General features: G+C 47.1%; 1 protein-coding gene across 1 annotated transcript in view; it reads left to right on the forward strand.

Annotated features, from left to right (window-relative positions):
• Nucleotides 1-18,432, forward strand: part of elovl2 (ELOVL fatty acid elongase 2) — a 174,121-nt gene that overhangs the window by 153,554 nt on the left and 2,135 nt on the right. The gene's annotated exons all lie outside the window — the stretch shown is intronic.

Below are 18,432 nucleotides of genomic sequence, written 5' to 3' on the forward strand. Positions count from 1 at the left end.
CTGTAGCATTCTCCCGTTCAACCTGTCCGTTACCCCTAGGGTTGTAGCTCGTGGTTCTACTAGAGGCAATCCCATGTGAGAGCAGGTATTGCCTCAAGTCGTCGCTCATGAACGACGAGCCCCTATCGCTGTGGATATAACAGGGGTAACCGAACAGGGTGAAAAGATCCCGTAATGCTTTGATAACCGTGGCAGCGGTCATATCAGAACAGGGAATGACAAAAGGGAATCGTGAGTACTCGTCAATCACATTGAGGAAGTACACGTTCCGATCTTCGAGGGAAGGGGGCCCTTGAAGTCCACACTCAGTCTTTCGAAAGGACGAGTGGCCTTAATGAGGTGTGCCCTGTCAGGTCGGTAGAAGTGCGGTTTGCATTCCGCGCATACCTGGCAGCTTCTGGTTATGGACCTGACATCCTCCACCGAGTAGGGTAGATTCCGGGCCTTTATAAAATGGAAGAGCCGAGTGACCCCCGGATGGCAGAGGTCATTGTGGAGAGCCTGTAATCGATTCTCCTGCATACTAGCGCATGTTCCACGCGACAGGGCATCCGAGGGCTCGTTGAGCTTCCCTGGACGATACATGATATCATAATTGTAGGTGGAGAGTTCGATTCTCCACCTCAAGATTTTATCATTCTTGATCTTACCCCGTAACGTGTTGTTGAACATGAACGCCACGGACCGCTGGTCCGTGAGCAGAGTGAACCGTTTTCCCGCCAAGAAATGGCGCCAATGCCAAACGGCCTCCACAATGGCCTGGGCCTCTTTTTCCACCGCAGAATGCCGAATTTCAGGGCCTTGGAGGGTGCGAGAGAAAAAGGCGACGGGCCTGCCCGCCTGGTTAAGTGTGGTGGCCAGGGCAAAATCAGATGCATCACTCTCCACCTGGAAGGGGATGGACTCATCAATAGCGTGCATCGTGGCTTTCGCGATGTCGGCTTTTATTCCTGCAAAAGCTAAGCGAGCCTCTGTAGTTAGGGGAAAGGAGGTAGACTTGATGAGCGGACGGGCTTTGTCCGCGTAATTGGGAACCCACTGTGCATAGTACGAGAAGAAGCCTAAGCATCTTCTCAGTGCTTTGATGCTAGTGGGCAGGGGAAGTTCGAGGAGGGGACACATACGGTCTGGATCAGGGCCTAGGACCCCGTTTTCCACCACGTATCCGAGGATAGCTAGGCGGCGCTTGCGAAACACGCACTTCTCCCTCTTGTAGGTCAGATTCAGGCGAGATGCAGTGCGTAAGAATCTAAGAAGATTGGCATCGTGGTCCTGCTGGTCATGGCCGCAGATGGTGACGTTATCCAGGTACGGGAAGGTAGCCCGCAGCCCGTTCTGGTCCACCATTCGGTTCATAGCACGCTGGAAGACCGAGACCCCATTCGTGACACCAAAGGGAACCCTTAAAAAGTGGTACAGACGACCATCTGCCTTAAAGGCCGTGTATTTTCGGTCCTCTGGGCGAATGGGGAGTTGGTGGTAAGCAGACTTCAAGTCAATGGTGGAGAACACCCGGTACTGCGCAATCTGATTGACCATGTCAGATATGCGCGGGAGGGGATACGCATCCAGCTGCGTATATCTGTTAATGGTCTGACTATAGTCTATGACCATCCGGGGTTTGTTCCCATTCTTAACCACCACAACTTGCGCTCTCCATGGACTAGCGCTAGGTTGGATGATCCCTTCCTTGAGGAGCCGCTGAACTTCAGATCGAATGAAGATCGGATCCTCAGCGCTGTAACGCCTGCTCTTTGTTGCGATGGGCTTGCAGTCTGGCACGAGATTCTGGAATAGGGAGGGTGGGGCAATCCTGAGCGTCAAGAGACTACATGTGGAGTGCTTTGGGCAATTTAGAGGCTGCAGTGCTCCCACTGAAAGCGGAGGGAGTGGCCCATCGTACTGCAGGGTTACACTCTTCAGGTGGACCATAAAATCTAGTCCTAGGAGTATCGGCGCGCAAAGGTGCGGTAACACAAGGAGCCTGAAGTTCTCGTAAACTGTGCCCTGCACCGTCAGATTGACCACGCAGCTCCCTAGCACGGTGACAGACGGGACCTTGACGGCATCGAAATTGCCTGCTTGACAGTCCGAATCTGGAGACTGCACCGCTTCACGGTGTCAGGGTGAATGAAGCTCTCCGTGCTCCCGCTGTCAAACAAACAATAAATCTGGCGTCCGTTTACCTGTATGTCCATCATGGACTTGTCGAGTCTGTGAGGCTTGGCCTGGTCCAGGATGATTGACGCCACCGTTGGATCGTGGGTGCAACTGCAGGCAGCTGAGCTGGTTGATGACGGCCCCTGCTGGTCATTTGCGGTCGGTGCTGACCAAAATGGCTGCCCCCATGGGTCGCACGTGGTCGATGGCACCAAAAATGGCGGCCCCTGCAGGTCGCACGTGTCTTGCAACTCCGTCGTTAGGAATGGCGACGCTCTGGAATCGCACGTGGTGGAAGACCTCGCAGACGCTGAAGACAGGGAGACCGGCTCCGGGGAATCACACGCCGCACTGCTATGTTTGGAGGGTGGTTTGGTCCGGCATACTTTGGAATAATGCCCCTTCTTGCCACAGGCGGAGCACAACACCGCTTTAGCTGGACATCGCTGCCGAGGGTGTTTCACCCCCCCCCCCACAGAAGTAACACCGCGGGCCTCCTGGAGCTGCTGCCGTCGTCAGGTCCGAGGCTGGAAACGCAATCGCGCAGTTTTTCGAAACCGCTGAATAAAGTGGAGTCTGCGGCTGCACCTGCCACAATGTCCCCACGCGGTCGTCGGGGTACATCTCCAGACTTTTGGAGGCCGTTTCTAGAGCGTCAGCTAACTCTATGGTTTTAGTGAGGTCGAGGTTACCTTGCTCTAGCAGCCGAAGGCGAATGTACGACGAGCCGATTCCCGCCACGAACGCATCTCGAACTAGGTCGCTCATATACTGGTCTGCCGACACTGGCTTGCAGTTGCAGGCTCTGGCTAGCTGCTGAAGTTCACACAGGTACTGTTCCGTCGTTTCGCCGGGCTGCCGCCGTCGAGTGGCTAGAAGGTGTCGAGCATGGATCTCATTCGGCGGTTTGTTGTATCGCTTTTTGAGAAGCTCGATGGCCCCTTTGTAGTCTTGGGCCTCACGGATCGCTAAGTATACAGCGTCGCTTACCCTCGCGTGGAGGACCCGCAGTCTGTCGGCGTCATTTTGAACCGCTGTGGAGGCGTCGAGGTAATCTTGGAAACACTTCAACCAATGGTCCGAAAGTGTTCGACGTTCCCGCCGCACGTGGATCCAACGTAAGCCGCTCTGGTTTCAGCATTTGCTCCATGGTTTCTTTTGTTTTTGTCGAAAAAAATTATTGTTGGCAATAAAATTGATGCGCGATAAATCACACGGGAGGCTGGACGTACCCGGGAAATAAAGGCTTTTATTGCCAACAATAACGGAGCTACTATATACAATATACAATCCCAGACTAAAGGGTCACTAGGCTGAGCAGTGACCTTTATACCTCTCCCGGAAGGCGGAGCCAACTGGAGTGTACCATAGGACTATATTAACAGGTAGAACAGCCCAACCCTAACCTCAACAGTAACATATCTACAGACTCATAGTGCTGGCCAAACCATGGCTCAGCACTCCTGGTGGTAACCAACAATGGTTCACCACAATGCCCCCTAATTCTTGCCTAATCGCATCATAATTACCTCTCCCCCAATTGTAAACCTTGCCCTGCCGTACGGCCCTATCCCTCTCCATTGGAGTAACAAAAGACACCGAGTTGTGGTCACAATCGCCAAAGTGCTCTCCCACCACCAAATCTAACACTTGGCCCGGTTCATTTCCCAGTACCAAATCCAATGTGGCCTCACCTCTTGTCGGCCTATCCACATATTGTGTCAGGAAACCCTCCTGCACACACTGCACAAAAACTGCCCCATCCGAACTATTTGACCTACAAAGGTTCCAATCAATATTTGGAAAGTTAAAGTCCCCCATGACAACTACCCTGTGACCCCCACACATATCCATAATCTGCTTAGCAATTTCTTCCTCCACATCTCTATGACTATTTGGGGGCCTATAGTAAACTCCTAACAACGTGACCGCTCCTTTCCTATTTCTAACCTCAGCCCATATTACCTCAGTGTGCAGATCCCCCTCGAAGTGCCTTTCCGCAGCCGTTAAACTATCCTTGATTAACAATGCTACTCCTCCACCTCTTTTACCAGCTTCCCTACACTTACTGAAACATCTATACCCCGGAACGTCCAACAACCATTCCTGTCCTTGTTCTTCCCACGTCTCCGTAATGGCCACAACATCGTAGTCCCAAGTACCAATCCACGCCCCAAGTTCATCTACCTTGTTCCGGATGCTCCTTGCATTGAAGTAGACACACTTCAACCCACCTACCTGTCTATCGGTACCCACCCTTGACCCTGATACCTTCCCCAATACCTCACCACCCTCAACACTGACTTCTGGACTACAACTCCTTTTCCCACTCCCCTGACAAATTAGTTTAAACCCCCCTGAAGAGCCGTATCAAATTTCCCTCCCAGGATATTGGTGCCCCTCTGGTTCAGGTGCACCCCGTCCTGTTTGTACAGGTCCCACCTTCCCCAGAATGTGTTCCAATTATCCACGTATCTGAAACCCTCCCTCCTAAACCATCCCTACAACCACATGTTTAACTGCACTCTCTCCCTGTTCCTCAACTCGCTATCATGTGGCACCGGCAACGTACCAGAGATGACCACATGTTTTGTCTTGGCTCTCAGCTTCCAGCCCAGCTCCCGAAATTCCCGTTTTAAATCCCCGTCCCTTCTCTTACCTATGTCGTTGGTACCAATGTGTACCATGACTTGTGACTGTTTCCCCTCCCCCTTAAGAATCCGGAAAACACGGTCCGAGACGTCACGGACCTTGGCATCCGGTAGGCGCAACATACCATCCGTGAGTCTCTTTTGCTGCCACAGAACCTCCTATCTATCCCTCTAACTAATGAGTCCCCAATAACTATTGCCCTCCTGCTCTCCCCCTTACCCTCCCGAGCCACAGAGACGGACACAGTGCTGGAGATCCTCTCACTGCGGCTCACCACTGGTATGTCGTCCCCCTCAACCGTATCCAAAGCGGAATACTTGTTGCTAAGGGGAACAACCACAGGGGATCCCTGCACGGACTGCTTCCTCCCAGCCCCTCTCACCGTCACCCATCTGTTTTCATTCCTCGGAGTAACTGTATTCCTAAAGCTTCTGTCTATGGCCACCTCTGCGTCCCTAATGATCCTAAGTTCATCCAACTCTAGCTCCAGTTCCCTAACACGGTTTTGGAGGAGCTGCAGATGGGTGCACTTCCCACAGGTGTAATCAGCAGGGACACTGTCGTCGTCCCTCACCTCAAACACAGTGCAAGAGGAACATTGCACTGCCTGCACACCAATCCCCTCTAAATACCTTGCCAGAACCAGGTAGAAACAGCAAAAATGAATTAAACTCACCCCTGCTCGCCCTGTCCCCTGAAGCCCTGTGAGCCAAAGCCCTTACAGCTCACACTCTGCTTCCCACACAGTCCACTGCCCGCTCCCGACGCTGCCCGCTGTATACTGCAGCCTACTTTTTATACTTCGCGCGTTTAGAAAACCCTTCCCAGACTCCTTAGCAGCCCACTTCCGGTTTTCACTTTAACTTCCGGTTTTCACTTTATATATTTGTAGAAACTTTTGCTATCTGTTTTTATATTCTGAGCTAGTTTACTCTCATAATCCATCTCACCTTTCTTTATAGCTTTTTTCGTGGCTTTCTCCTGACCTTTAAAGATTTCCCAATCCTCTAGGTTCCCACTAATCTTTGCCATTTTGTATGCATTTTCTTTCAATTTGATATCCTCCTTTATTTCCTTAGATATTCATGGCGGATTATCTCTTTTTCTACGGTCCTTCCTTATCACTGGTATATCACTGGTTGCCTGCAGTGATAGTGGAGTCAGACACTTTAGGAACATTTAAGCGGTTATTGGATAGGCACATGGAGCACACCAGGATGGTAGGGAGTGGGATAACTTGATTTTGGTTTCAGATAAAGCTCAGCACAACATCGTGGGCCGAAGGGCCTGTTCTGTGCTGTACTGTTCTATGTTCTATCCCTCTTTTAGCATTCCTAATGCATTTTTAAAACAATGGCATGCTCAGCAAAACCATTCTAAATCACTTATCCATAAGAAATGATTGGTTTTTGGGGTCGGACAGATAGAGGACACGTCCCCTTTTCTTTTTGCTCTGCCACTTTTCGTTTGGCTCACGTCCAATCCTTGTTCCCTCATGATTCCTTGCCCTTGTATTGTGTTTCCCGTCATGGGGGGGTCCATCCCGGGAGAGCATAGTTTTAGGAGAAAGAGAAAAGGATGGTGGCTATCTGGGATGGTGGCACTGCTTGGGGAGGTAAATGAGGCCTATAGTCTTACCACTTTTCAGGTTATATTTGGGTGGGCCTTTGATATCACTTAATATTCCCTGTTCTGGAACCCCTGTAGGAAAATGGGGTTAACCCATGTTAAGTGGTAGTTGTTGTTGGAACAGATTTGGTGGGCCAAATGGCCTTGCCTCAAATGTAAATCTCTGTTGTTCTATGACTCTCGGTGGTTAGATGGGGGTGATGTGGTTGGCCTCTTCCCTGTGGGTTTCCGCACAGCTCCTGTTCCCGTTTTTCTCTGTGTGATGTCTTCAGGGGGCGAATTTTACTGAAGTGTCCGGACATTTGATCTTGTGGATTCTGACCTGGTTTAGTTGTTGGGGATAGAGGGTGATGGATCAAGGCTATGTCAGGTTCGTGAGGGTTTTTTTGAGCACATGTGGGAGAAAAAGGGGTTGGAGGTTGTTGGTGGGTGCCCCTGGGGGAAGAGGGTAGTGGGTGTGTGGGTTCTGCTGTATTTTAGGTGTTTGGGGAGGGGTGTTTGTTGAGGTGATGTACAAAGAACAAAGAACAGTACGGCACAGGAAACAGGCCCTTTGGCCCTCCAAGCCTGTGCCGCTCCTTGGTCCAACTAGACCAATCGTTTGTATCCCTCCATTCCCAGGCTGCTCATGTGACTATCCAGGTAAGTCTTAAACGATGTCAGCGTGCCTGCCTCCACCACCCTATTGGCAGCGCATTCCAGGCCCCCCCCCACCCTCTGTGTAAAAAACATCCAGCTAATATCTGAGTTATACTTCGCCCCTCTCACCTTGAGCATGTGACCCCTCGTGAGCATCACTTCTGATCACTTCTGATCTGTGTGTTAGGGGGAGGGGACCATTAGGTTGGGGACTTTTGTTGTGTCTCCAGGCTATTTGCTTTTTTCTTTTCTAGCTGTTGTTAGAGTTCTTTGCAGAATGGGTTCTTTCCATAAGTTGGTTCAAGTTGGCTGGTGCTGAAGTACTTTTTGTCTGACCTAAAGTTTTCTTCACAGACCAGTTTGTCCCAGGCATGGATGCAATAGTTAACATTGCACATTACCGATTAAATGAACAGAGGTCATGAAGAGCAGGAGAAGTTGCTAAAAGAGAAAGGAGGAGGAGGGGAGAAGAAGCGTTCCCTGTAGAAGGTCATATCCACAGAGGGTATTTGGGGAGAAATTTACATATCTGAGTATCGGCAATGACCAATGCTTGAAACATCTTCACTTCACTAAAGAAATCTGCCAATTCCTGCAACTCCAAACTCAGAGAAGGGCAGACACCCATATTGCATGTGACTGTGAAAGGGGACTGTGGTTCTGAATCTTTATGCACCTGGGTCCTTCCAAGCTGCTGCTGGATATATGAGCAATAACTCTCGATTTGCAGTGCTGATGCATAAAGAAAGGCCTCTTTGTATTGAGACATAGGTCATATCATCCCCTCTTGACAGAGGCAAGCAGTTGTAGCAAGCACAGGTATTATAGGTTTCTCCATGGTGCAGAGTGCCATTGACTGCACATACATTGTTTTGTCTGTGCCTCCAGTCAACTCTTCCAGGTACCTGAAACATAAGGAATTTCACTCTCTCTCTGGCGTGTGACCACAAACAACTAATTATGCATAATTGGGGTCACCATTGCAGATGTCAGAGCAGCTTTCTGGAAGGTAAACCCACGGGAAGCGACTGGCCCAGATGGCCAGCACTCCGATCCTGCGCGGATCAGCTGGCCAGCTGGTGGGGGTATTCGCAGATTTCTTCAACTTCTCTTTTCAACAATCTGAGGTCCCTATCTGCTTCAAGAAGACAGCTATCATCCTGGTACCTAAGAAAAGCATGCCTTAATGACTATCGTCCGGTGGCTCTGACATCCATCATTATGAAGTGCTTTGAAAGGCTAGTCATGGCACGAATCAATTCCAGCCTCCTGGACTGCCTGGATCCGCTACAGTTTGCCTACTGCCACAACAGGTCCACAGTAGACGCCATCTCCCTGACCCTGCACTCGACCCTGGAACATCTAGATAACAAAGACACCTATGTCGGACTCCTATTTATTGACTAAAGCTCAGCCTTCAACACCATTACTCCTACGAAACTCATCTCCAAACTCCGTGGCCTGGGCCTTGGCTCCTCCCTTTATGACTTCCTAACTCTCAGACCACAATCTGTGAGAATAGGCAACAACACCTCCTCCATGATCATCCTCAACACCGGTGTCCACAAGGCTGTGTTCTCAGCCCCCTACTATACTCATACACCGATGACTGTTCGGCCAAATTCCCCTCCAACTCAATTTTCAAGTTTGCTGACGACACTACCATAGTGGATCAGATCTCAAACAATGACGAGACAGAGAACAGGAATGAGATAGAGAATCTGGTGAACTGGGGTGGCGACAACAATCTCTCCCTCAATGTCAACAAAACAAAGGAGATTGTCATCGACTTCAGGAAGCATAAAGGAGAACATGTCCCTGTCTACATCAACGGGGACAAAGTGGAAAGGGTCAAGAGCTTCAACATTTTGGGTGTCCAGATCACCAACAATCTGTCCTGGTCCCCCCATGCCGACACTATAGTTAAGAAAGCCCACCAACGCCTCTACTTTCTCAGGAGACTAAGGAAATTTGGCATGTCAGCTATGACTCTCACCAACTTTTACAGATGCACCATAGAAAGCATTCTTTCTGGTTGTATCACAATTTGGTATGGCTCCTGCTCTGCCCAAGACCGCAAGAAACTACAAAAGGTCGTGAATGTAGCCCAATCCATCACGCAAACCAGCCTCCCATCCATTGACTCTGTCTACACTTCCTGCTGCCTCGTCGAAGCAGCCAGCATAATTAAGGACCCCATGTACCCTGGACATTCTCTCTTCCACCATCGTCCATCGGGAAAGAGATACAAAAGTCTGAGGTCACGTACCAACCGACTCAAGAACAGTTTCTTCCCTGCTGCCATCAGACCTTTGAATGGACCTACCTTGCATTAAGTTGATCTTTCGCTACACCCTATCTATGACATAGAAACATAGAACATAGAAAATCTACAGCACAAACAGGCTCTTCGGCTCACAAGTTGTGCCGAACACATCCCTACCTTCTAGACCTACCTATAACCCTCCATCCTATTAAGCTCCATGTACTCATCCAGGAGTCTCTTAAAAGACTCTATTGAGTTCGCCTCCACCACCACTGACGGCAGCCGATTCCACTCGCCCACCACCCTCTGTGTGAAAAACTTACCCCTAACATTTCCCCTGTACCTACCCCCCAGCACCCTAAACCTGTGTCCTCTCGTAGCAGACATTTCCATTCTGGGAAAAAGCCTTTGAGAGTCCACCCGATCTATGCCTCTCAACATCTTATACACCTCTATTAGGTTTCCTCTCATCCTTCGTCTCTCCAAGGAGCTTCCTCAGCCTATCCTCATAAGGCATGCCACTCAATCCAGGCAACATCCTTGTAAATCTCCTCTGCACCCTTTCAATCTTTTCCACATCCTTCCTATAGTGAGGCGACCAGAACTGAGCACAGTACTCCAAGTGGGGTCTGACAAGGGTCTTATACAGCTGCATCATTATCCCTGGACTCCGAAACTCAACATGACTGTAACATTACATCCTGCACACTCTTGTTTCCTTCTATATGAACGGTATGCTCTGTCTGTATAGCGCACAAGAAACAATACTTTCACTGTTTGCTAATACATGTGACAATAATAAATCAAATCAAAGAATGCCTGGTATCCTGGTAATAATCATGATGCGTTCATTCTGCAGCAGTCATCTGTGTCAGCTCTATGTCAACCCACCATGAAAAACTAAAAGGTTGCTATTAGGTGACAAGGGCTATCCATTGACAATGTGGCTTATGTTATCAAACTACATTCCTGGCAGGCTTACCGGAGCCATGCAGCCACAAGAAATCTTAGAGCAGATTATTGACGTCATAATACATGATTCCAGTCTGGAGAAATCCTATAGTACTCAGTTGAGCAGGTCTCAAGATTTGTCATGGTATGTTGCGTACTGCATGCTACAGTACCTTGCCGGCATAAGGGAACAGGCTTTCCACCATCGGCTGAGAAGCTGAGGAGCAGCAGCAGCATGAGGCGGAAGTGGCAGAGGAAGTGAAAGAGAATGGAGTGGAATGGAGACCGTCCCTTTCCCATTCAATGAAGATGAGCGATGTCAATAACCTGAACCCCAAACCAAAATATGCTGGAAAATCTCAGCAGGTCTGGCAGCATCTGTAAGGAGAGAAAAGAGCTGACGTTTTGGTCCAGATGACACTTTGTCAAACCTGAACCCCAGTTGTTGATCCAGCAATAAATTATTATCTATGGTACAGTCACTGACCATGCAATCCTACTCTTTCCCACAATGCAAAATAAAAACCAACACAAAATACACATTCAACTGAAATATATAATCACCCCAGTGCCTTTTGCCTTTGCCTGTTCTCATGTTCCTATGAGTTGCTTCTGCCAGTAATTATAGTATGGCATTTAATTCAGGATTTTCGGTAGACTTTTCAGCACTGAAAGCATTTCATTGTGTAATCTGAGCCATCAAAGTCACCTTCTTAGTCCTCTGCAGCAGAACTAGTGTTTGATCTTATTTTCTAGTGAGCTCGCATACATGCTATCATTTCCTCTCGCCCTGACTCACTGTATGTGCCCCTTTGCTATAGTTTCCTCTTGCCCCATCGCACTGCATCTGCCAATATGCTATTGTTTCTCTTGCCCTGTCTCACTGCATGTGCTCCTACTCTATCGTTTCCTCTTGCCCTGTCTCACTGAATCTGCCTCCATTCTATCATCTCCCTTGTCCTGCCTCACTACAAGAGCCACTATGCTATAGTTTCATCTTGCCCATCGCACTGCACATGCCACCATGCTATTGTTTCCTCTTGCCCTGTCTCACTGCATGTGCCCCAATGCTATCATTTCCTCTCACCCTGACTCACTTCATGTGCCCCTTTGCTATAGTTTCCTCTTGCCCCATTGCACTGATTTTGATTTGATTTATTATTGTCACATGTATTAACATAGTGAAAAGTATTGTTTCTTGCGCGCTATACAGACAAAGCATACAATTCATAGAGAAGGAAACGAGAGAGTGCAGAATGTAGTGTACAGTCATAGCTACGGTACAGAGAAAGATCAACTTAATGCAAGGTAAGTCCATTCAAAAGTCTGACAGCAGCAGGGAAGAAGCTGTTCTTGAGTCGGTTGGCACATGACCTCAGACTTTTGTATCTTTTTCCTGACAGAAGAAGGTGGAAGAGAGAATGTGTGGAGTTCGTGGGGTCCTTAATTATGCTGGCTTTGCTGAGGCAGTGGGAAGTGTAGACTGAGTCAATGGATGGGAGCCTGGTTTGTGTGATGGATTGGGCTACATTCACAACCTTTTGTGAATGTAGGGGCTCTTTCTGGGGTAGGTGGGACCTCTACAAACAAGATGGTCTGCACCTGAACCAGAGGGGTACCAATATCTTGAGGGGGAAATTTGCTAATGCTCTTTGGGAGGGTTTAAACTAATTCAGCAGGGGGGTGGGTACCTGAATTGTAGCTCCGGTGTACAGGAGGTTGAGAGTAGTGAGGTCATGGGTGAGGTTTCAGGGTCACAGGAGCGGACTGGCAGGCTGGAAGGTGGTTTGAAGTGTGTTTACTTCAATGCCAGGAGCATCCGGAATAAGGTGGGTGAACTTGCAGCATGGGTTGGTACCTGGGATTTTGATGTTGTGGCCATCTCGGAGACATGGATAGAGCAGGTACAGGAATGGTTGTTGCAGGTTCCAGGGTTTAGATGTTTCAGTAAGTGCAGGGAAGGTGGTAAAACAGGGGGAGCTGTGGCATTGTTACTCAAGGACAGTATTACGGTGGCAGAAAGGACATTTGATGAGGACTCGTCTACTGAGGTAGTTTGGGCTGAGGTTAGAAACAGGAAAGGAGAGGTCACCCTGTTGGGAGTTTTTTATAGACCTCCGAAAAGTTCCAGAGATGTAGAGGAAAAGATTGCAAAGATGATTCTGGATAGGAGCGAAAATAACAGGGTAGTTGTTCTGGGGGACTTTAACTTTACAAATATTGACTGGAAAAGCTATAGTTTGAGTACTTTAAAGGGGTCAGTTTTTGTCCAATGTGTGCAGGAAGGCTTCCTGATGCAGTATGTAGATAGACCAACAAGAGGCGAGGCCACATTAGATTTGGTACTGGATAATGAACCAGGCCAGGTGTTAGACTTGGAGGTAGGTGAGCACTTTGGTGACAGTGACCACAATTCGATTACGTTTAGCTTAGCAATGGAAAGGGATAGGTATATACCAAAGGGCAAGAGTTATAGCTGGGGGAAAGGAAATTATGATGCGATTAGGCGAGATTTAGGTGGCATAGGTTGGGGAAGGAAACTGCAGAGGATGGGCACAATTGTAATGTGGAACTTGTTCAAGGAACAGCTACTACGCGTCCTTGATAAATATGTACCTGTCAGGCAGGGAGGAAGCAGTCGTGTGAGGGAACCGTGGTTTACTAAGGAGGTTGAATCTCTTGGGAAGAGGAAGGAGACTTATGTTAAGATGAGACGTGAAGGCTCAGTTAGGGTGCTTGAGAGTTGCAAGTTAGCTAGGAAGGACCTAAAGAAAGAGTTAAGAAGAGCTAGGAGGGGACATGAGAAGTCTTTGGCAGGTAGGATCAAGGAAAACCCTAAAGCTTTCTATAGGTATGTCAGGAGTAAAAGAATGACTAGGGTAAGATTAGGGCCAGTCAAGGACAGTAGTGGGAAGTTGTGCGTGGAGTCTGAAGAGATAGGAGAGGCACTAAATGAATATTTTTCGTCGGTATTCACACAGGAGAGGGACAGTGTTGTCGAGGGGAGTACTGAGATGCAGGCTGTTGGACTGGACGGGATTGAGGTTCATAAGGAGGAGGTGTTAGCAATTCTGGAAAGGGTAAAAATGGATAAGTCCCCTGGGCCGGATGGGATTTATCCTAGGATTCTCTGGGAGGCTAGAGAGGAGATTGCAGAGCCTTTGGCTTTGATCTTTGTGTCGTCATTGTCTACAGGAACAGTGCCAGACTACTGGAGGATAGCAAATGTTGTCCCCTTGTTCAAGAAGGGGAGTAGGGACAACCCTGGTAATTATAGACCAGGTGAGCCTTACTTCTGCTGTGGGCAAAGTTTTAGAACATAGAACATAGAAAAGCTACAGAACAAACAGGCCCTTTAGCCCACAAGTTGCGCCGAACAATTTCCTTACCTTCTAGGCTCATCTATAACCCTCTATCTTACTAACCTCCATGAACCTATCTAAAAGTCTCTTAAAAGACTCAATCGAATCTGCTTCCACCACCACTACCGGCAGCCGACCCCACACACCTACCACCCTCTGAGTGAAAAACTTACCCCTAACATCTCCTCTATACCTACTCCCCAGCACCCTAAACCTGTGGCCTCTCGTGACAACCATTTCAGCCCTGGGTAAAAGCCTCTGAGAAAGGAAACAGGACGGTTTTGTGAAGGGTAGGTCGTGCCTCACAAACCTTATTGAGTTCTTTGAGAAGGTGACCAAAGAGATGGATGAGGGTAAAGCGGTTGATGTGGTGTATATGGATTTCAGCAAAGTGTTTGATAAGGTTCCCCATGGTAAGCTTTTGCAGAAACTACGGACACATGGGATTGAGGGTGATTTAGTGGTTTGGATCAGGAATTGGCTAGCTGTAAGAAAACAGAGGGTGGTGGTTGATGGGAAATATTCATCCTGGAGTTCAGTTACTAGTGGTGTACCGCAAGGATCTGTTTTGGGGCCACTGCTGTTTGTCATTTTTCTTAATGACCTGGATGAGGGCGTAGAAGGATGGATTAGTAAATTTGCGGATGACACTAAAGTCGGTGGAATTGTAGACAGTGCGGAGGGAAGTGGCAGGTTACAAAGGGACATAGATAAGCTGCAGAGCTGGGCTGAGAGGTGGCAAATGGAGTTTAATGCGGAAAAGTGTGAGGTGATTCATTTTGGAAGGAGTAACAGGAATACAGAGTACTGGGCTAATGGTAAGATACTTGGTAGTGTGGCTGAACAGAGGGATCTGGGTGTCCATGTGCATAGATCCCTGAAAGTTGGCACCCAGGTTGATAGGGTTGTTAAGAAGGCGTACGATGTGTTAACTTTTATTGGTAGAGGGATTGAGTTTCGGAGCCAGGAGGTCATGCTGCAACTGTACAAAACTCTGGTGCGGCCGCACTTGGAGTATTGCATACAGTTCTGGTCGCCGCATTATAGGAAAGATGTGGGAGTGTTAGAAAGGGTGCAGAGGAGATTTACCAGGATGTTGCCTGGTATGGTGGGAAAATCATATGAGGAAAGGCTTGAGGTTGTTTTCGTTAGAGAGAAGAAGGTTAAGAGGTGACTTAATAGAGGCATGTAAGATGATCAGAGGATTAGATAGCGTGGATAGTGAGAGCCTTTTTCCTCGGATGGTGATGGCTAACACGATGGGACATAGCTTTAAATTGAGGGGTGAGAGATATAGGACAGGTGTTAGAGGTAGGTTCTTTACTCAGCGTAGTAAGGGCGTGGAATGCCCTGCCTGCAGCAGTAGTAGACTCGTCAACATTAAGAGCATTCAAATGGTTATTGGATAAACATATGGATGATATTGGAATAGTGTAGATTAGAGGGGCTTTAGATTGGTTTCACTGGTCGGCGCAACATCGAGGGCCGAAGGACCTGTACTGCGCTGTAATGTTCTATGTTTTGTAGTTCCTTGTGGTCTTGGGCAGAGCAGGAGCCATACCAAGCTGTGATACAACCAGAATTAATGCTTTTTATGGTGCATCTTTAAAAGTTGGTGAGAGTCGTAGCTGATATGCCAAAATTCCTTAGTCTTCTGAGAAAGTAGAGGCATTGGTGGGCTTTCTTAACTATAGTATCGGCATGGGGGGACCAGGTGTTGGTAATCCGGACACCTAAAAACTTGAAGCTCTCGACACTTTCTACTTCGTCCCCTTTCTCCTTTACGCTTCCTGAAGTCGATGACAATCTCCTTTGTTTTGTTAACATTGAGGGAGAGATTATTGTTGCCGCCCCAGTTCACCAGATTCTCTATCTCATTCCTGTACTCTGTCTCATCATTGCACGTACCATTCTGCTATTGTTTCCTCTTGCCCTGTCTCACTGCATGTTATCAAATGCTATAATTTCCATAAGACGATAAGAAATAGGAACAGGAATAGTCTGTTTGGCCCCTTGTGCCAGCTGCATCCTTCAGTCAGTTCGTGGCTGATCTGACACTCCTCACATCCACTTTCCTGACCTTTCTCCTAACTCTTGATTCCTTTATTGATCAAAAACCTATCTACTTCTGCCATAAATATACCCAAGGATTCTGCCCCCACAGCTCTGTGGCAAGGAATTCCAAAGACTTTAACCCTCAGAGAAGAAATTTCTCCTCATCTCAGTCTTAAATTGGTGCCCCTTTATCCTGAGACGATGTCCTCTGGCCCTACACTCTCCCATGAGGGGAAATTTCCTCTCAGCAATTAACCTGCCAAGCTCCTTAATAATCCGATATGTTTCAATTAGGTCACCTCTCATTCTTCTAAATTCCAATGAGTCGACTTCCAACGTGTTTAACCTTTCCTCATAAAACAGGTTAACAGGCAGGGACTTTACTCATTGGAATTTAGAAGAAATTTAGATTGTTCCATATCTGTTCCATCATCAAGATTGCTTATTTTCATTTCCATGTTATCACCTCTTTCTGCTTCGTCTTCAGCCCACCTGCTACTTAGACTCTCACCCATACTTTTGTTACCTTTTACTGTGTTACTGGACTACTGGCCAACATCCCATCTTCGATCCTCTATAAACTTGAGGTAATCTAAAACCTTGCTGCCCATATCATAACTTGTACCCAATCCAACTCAGCACCATGTCTGTACTTGTCTGTACTTCATAGTCTCCCAGTCCACCAAAATTTTGATTTTCAAATTCTCATCATCATGTTTAAATCTCTCCATGGCCTTATCCCCTTCTAATCTCTGTAACCTCTTTCATCTCTATAACCCTTTGAGAACTTTGCATTCCTCCAACTGTATTTGCCACTTCCTATGTTCCATTATTGTACCCATCTCTTCAACCATAAAGGATCTATTTGATTCTCGGCAGTTTGTGGCACAGATAAATAATATTTATCTCCTTCGCTGAGTTGGCTTGGGTAAAAGTTATGATATGGGCGGCAAGGTTTTATTATTATTATCATTCCAGACAAAAACATTTTCATAGGTTCATCATTCCCCATATCTGGAACAATAGTTAGTGTTACTAAAAGCAGATTATTTAATCGTTCATTTCAATATAACATTTGATACCTTTCATTCGTCACTATATTTTAGCGTACTTCATTAGCTATAAAGTGCTTTGGTCATTTATAATAACTACTAAAGGATCTATTTTGATTGCTCATTCTTTGTCTTAAATAACATCATTTTAAGGCATTTTGCTAACAACACATTTTTCCTACATCAGAGTGGTCCCAAGTTCAAACAATAGTGTTGTTGGCTTTCAAATGTCCGTTAATGCCTCTTCTTCAAAAAAAACCTTTGTTCCTGCAACCATAGCTACCACCTAAACTGTGTATTTCTTTTCTTAGAATCCCTTTAAATGTATTTTTTTAATCACCATCGTCATTTTTGTTACCCATCAAATAAAAGCCCACCTTTAATTCTGTCCTACCCAATTCGACTATTGCTCTCCATTAGCTCTACTGTAACCCATTCAACAAACATGAGCTCCCCTGTACCGGTCTTCTATTGGAGAAAATTCTGAAGAGGAGAATTAATATCCACTTGGAAAGGCATGGGTTAATTAGGGATAGTCAATGTGGCTTTGTCAGAGGGAGGCCATGCCGAACAACTTTGTTAGAATTTTTTGAAAATGTGATCAAGTGTCTGGATGAGGGAAGTTCAGTTGATGTAGTTTATATGGATTTTAGCAAAACTTTGACAAGGTCCCAGATGGGAGACTGATTGAGAAGGATAAAGCAGATGAAATTCAGGGAAACCTAGTGAGATGGATCAGAAACTGGCTTAGTAATAGAACACAAGGATATTGCTAGAAGGCTGTTTGAGTGACTGGAGGCTGTTGTCCAGAGGTGTACCACAGGATCAGTATTGGGACTCTTATTGCTTTTTATATACATTAATGATATAGATGAAAGTGTGGGGGGAATGTTAAGCAAGTTTGCAGATGACACCAAGATTGGTAGGGTGGTTAATATTGAAGAAGATGGTTGTAGGTTACAGGAAGATATAGATGGGTTGGTCAGATGAGCAGAGCAGTGGCACATGGAATTTAATCCTGCTAAGTGCGGGGTGATGCACTTTGGAAGAAGGAACAAGACAAGGGAGTATTTAATGAATGGCAGAACATTGGGAAGTTCAGAGGAACAGATGGATCTTAGGGTACTTATTCACGGATCCCTGAAGTCAGCCGAGCACGTGACTAGGATAGTAGAGAAGGCATATGGGACACTTGCTTTTATTAGTCATGGCATAGAGTAAAAGAGCAAGGAGGTAATGTTGGTGTTGTACAGAGCATTGGTTAGGCCACAGCTGGAGGACTGTTGCAGTTCTGGTCACCTCACTATAGGAAGGAAATAGCACTAATGGGATACAGAGGAGGTTCACCAGGATGTTGTCTGGGATGGAGCTATGTGATCTGAACTATGTGGAGAGACTAGATAGGCTTGGATTGTTTTCTTTAAAGCAGAGAAGACATGATTGAGGTGTATAAAATTATGAGGGGTGTAGACAGGCTAAGTGTGGAGCAGTTGTTCCTCCTGGCCGAGGGGTCAATCACGAGGGGGCAGTTTTAGGGTGAGGGATAGGAGATTCAGAGCGGATTTGAGAAAAATAAAATCCATCAGAGGGTGCCTGGGAAGATAGTGGAGGCTGGAAACGTTACAACCTTTAAAATATATTTGGATGAGCACTTGAAATATTATGA

The sequence above is a fragment of the Mustelus asterias genome, chromosome 2, assembly GCF_964213995.1.
Source record: "Mustelus asterias chromosome 2, sMusAst1.hap1.1, whole genome shotgun sequence".
Taxonomy (NCBI): Eukaryota; Metazoa; Chordata; class Chondrichthyes; order Carcharhiniformes; family Triakidae; genus Mustelus; species Mustelus asterias.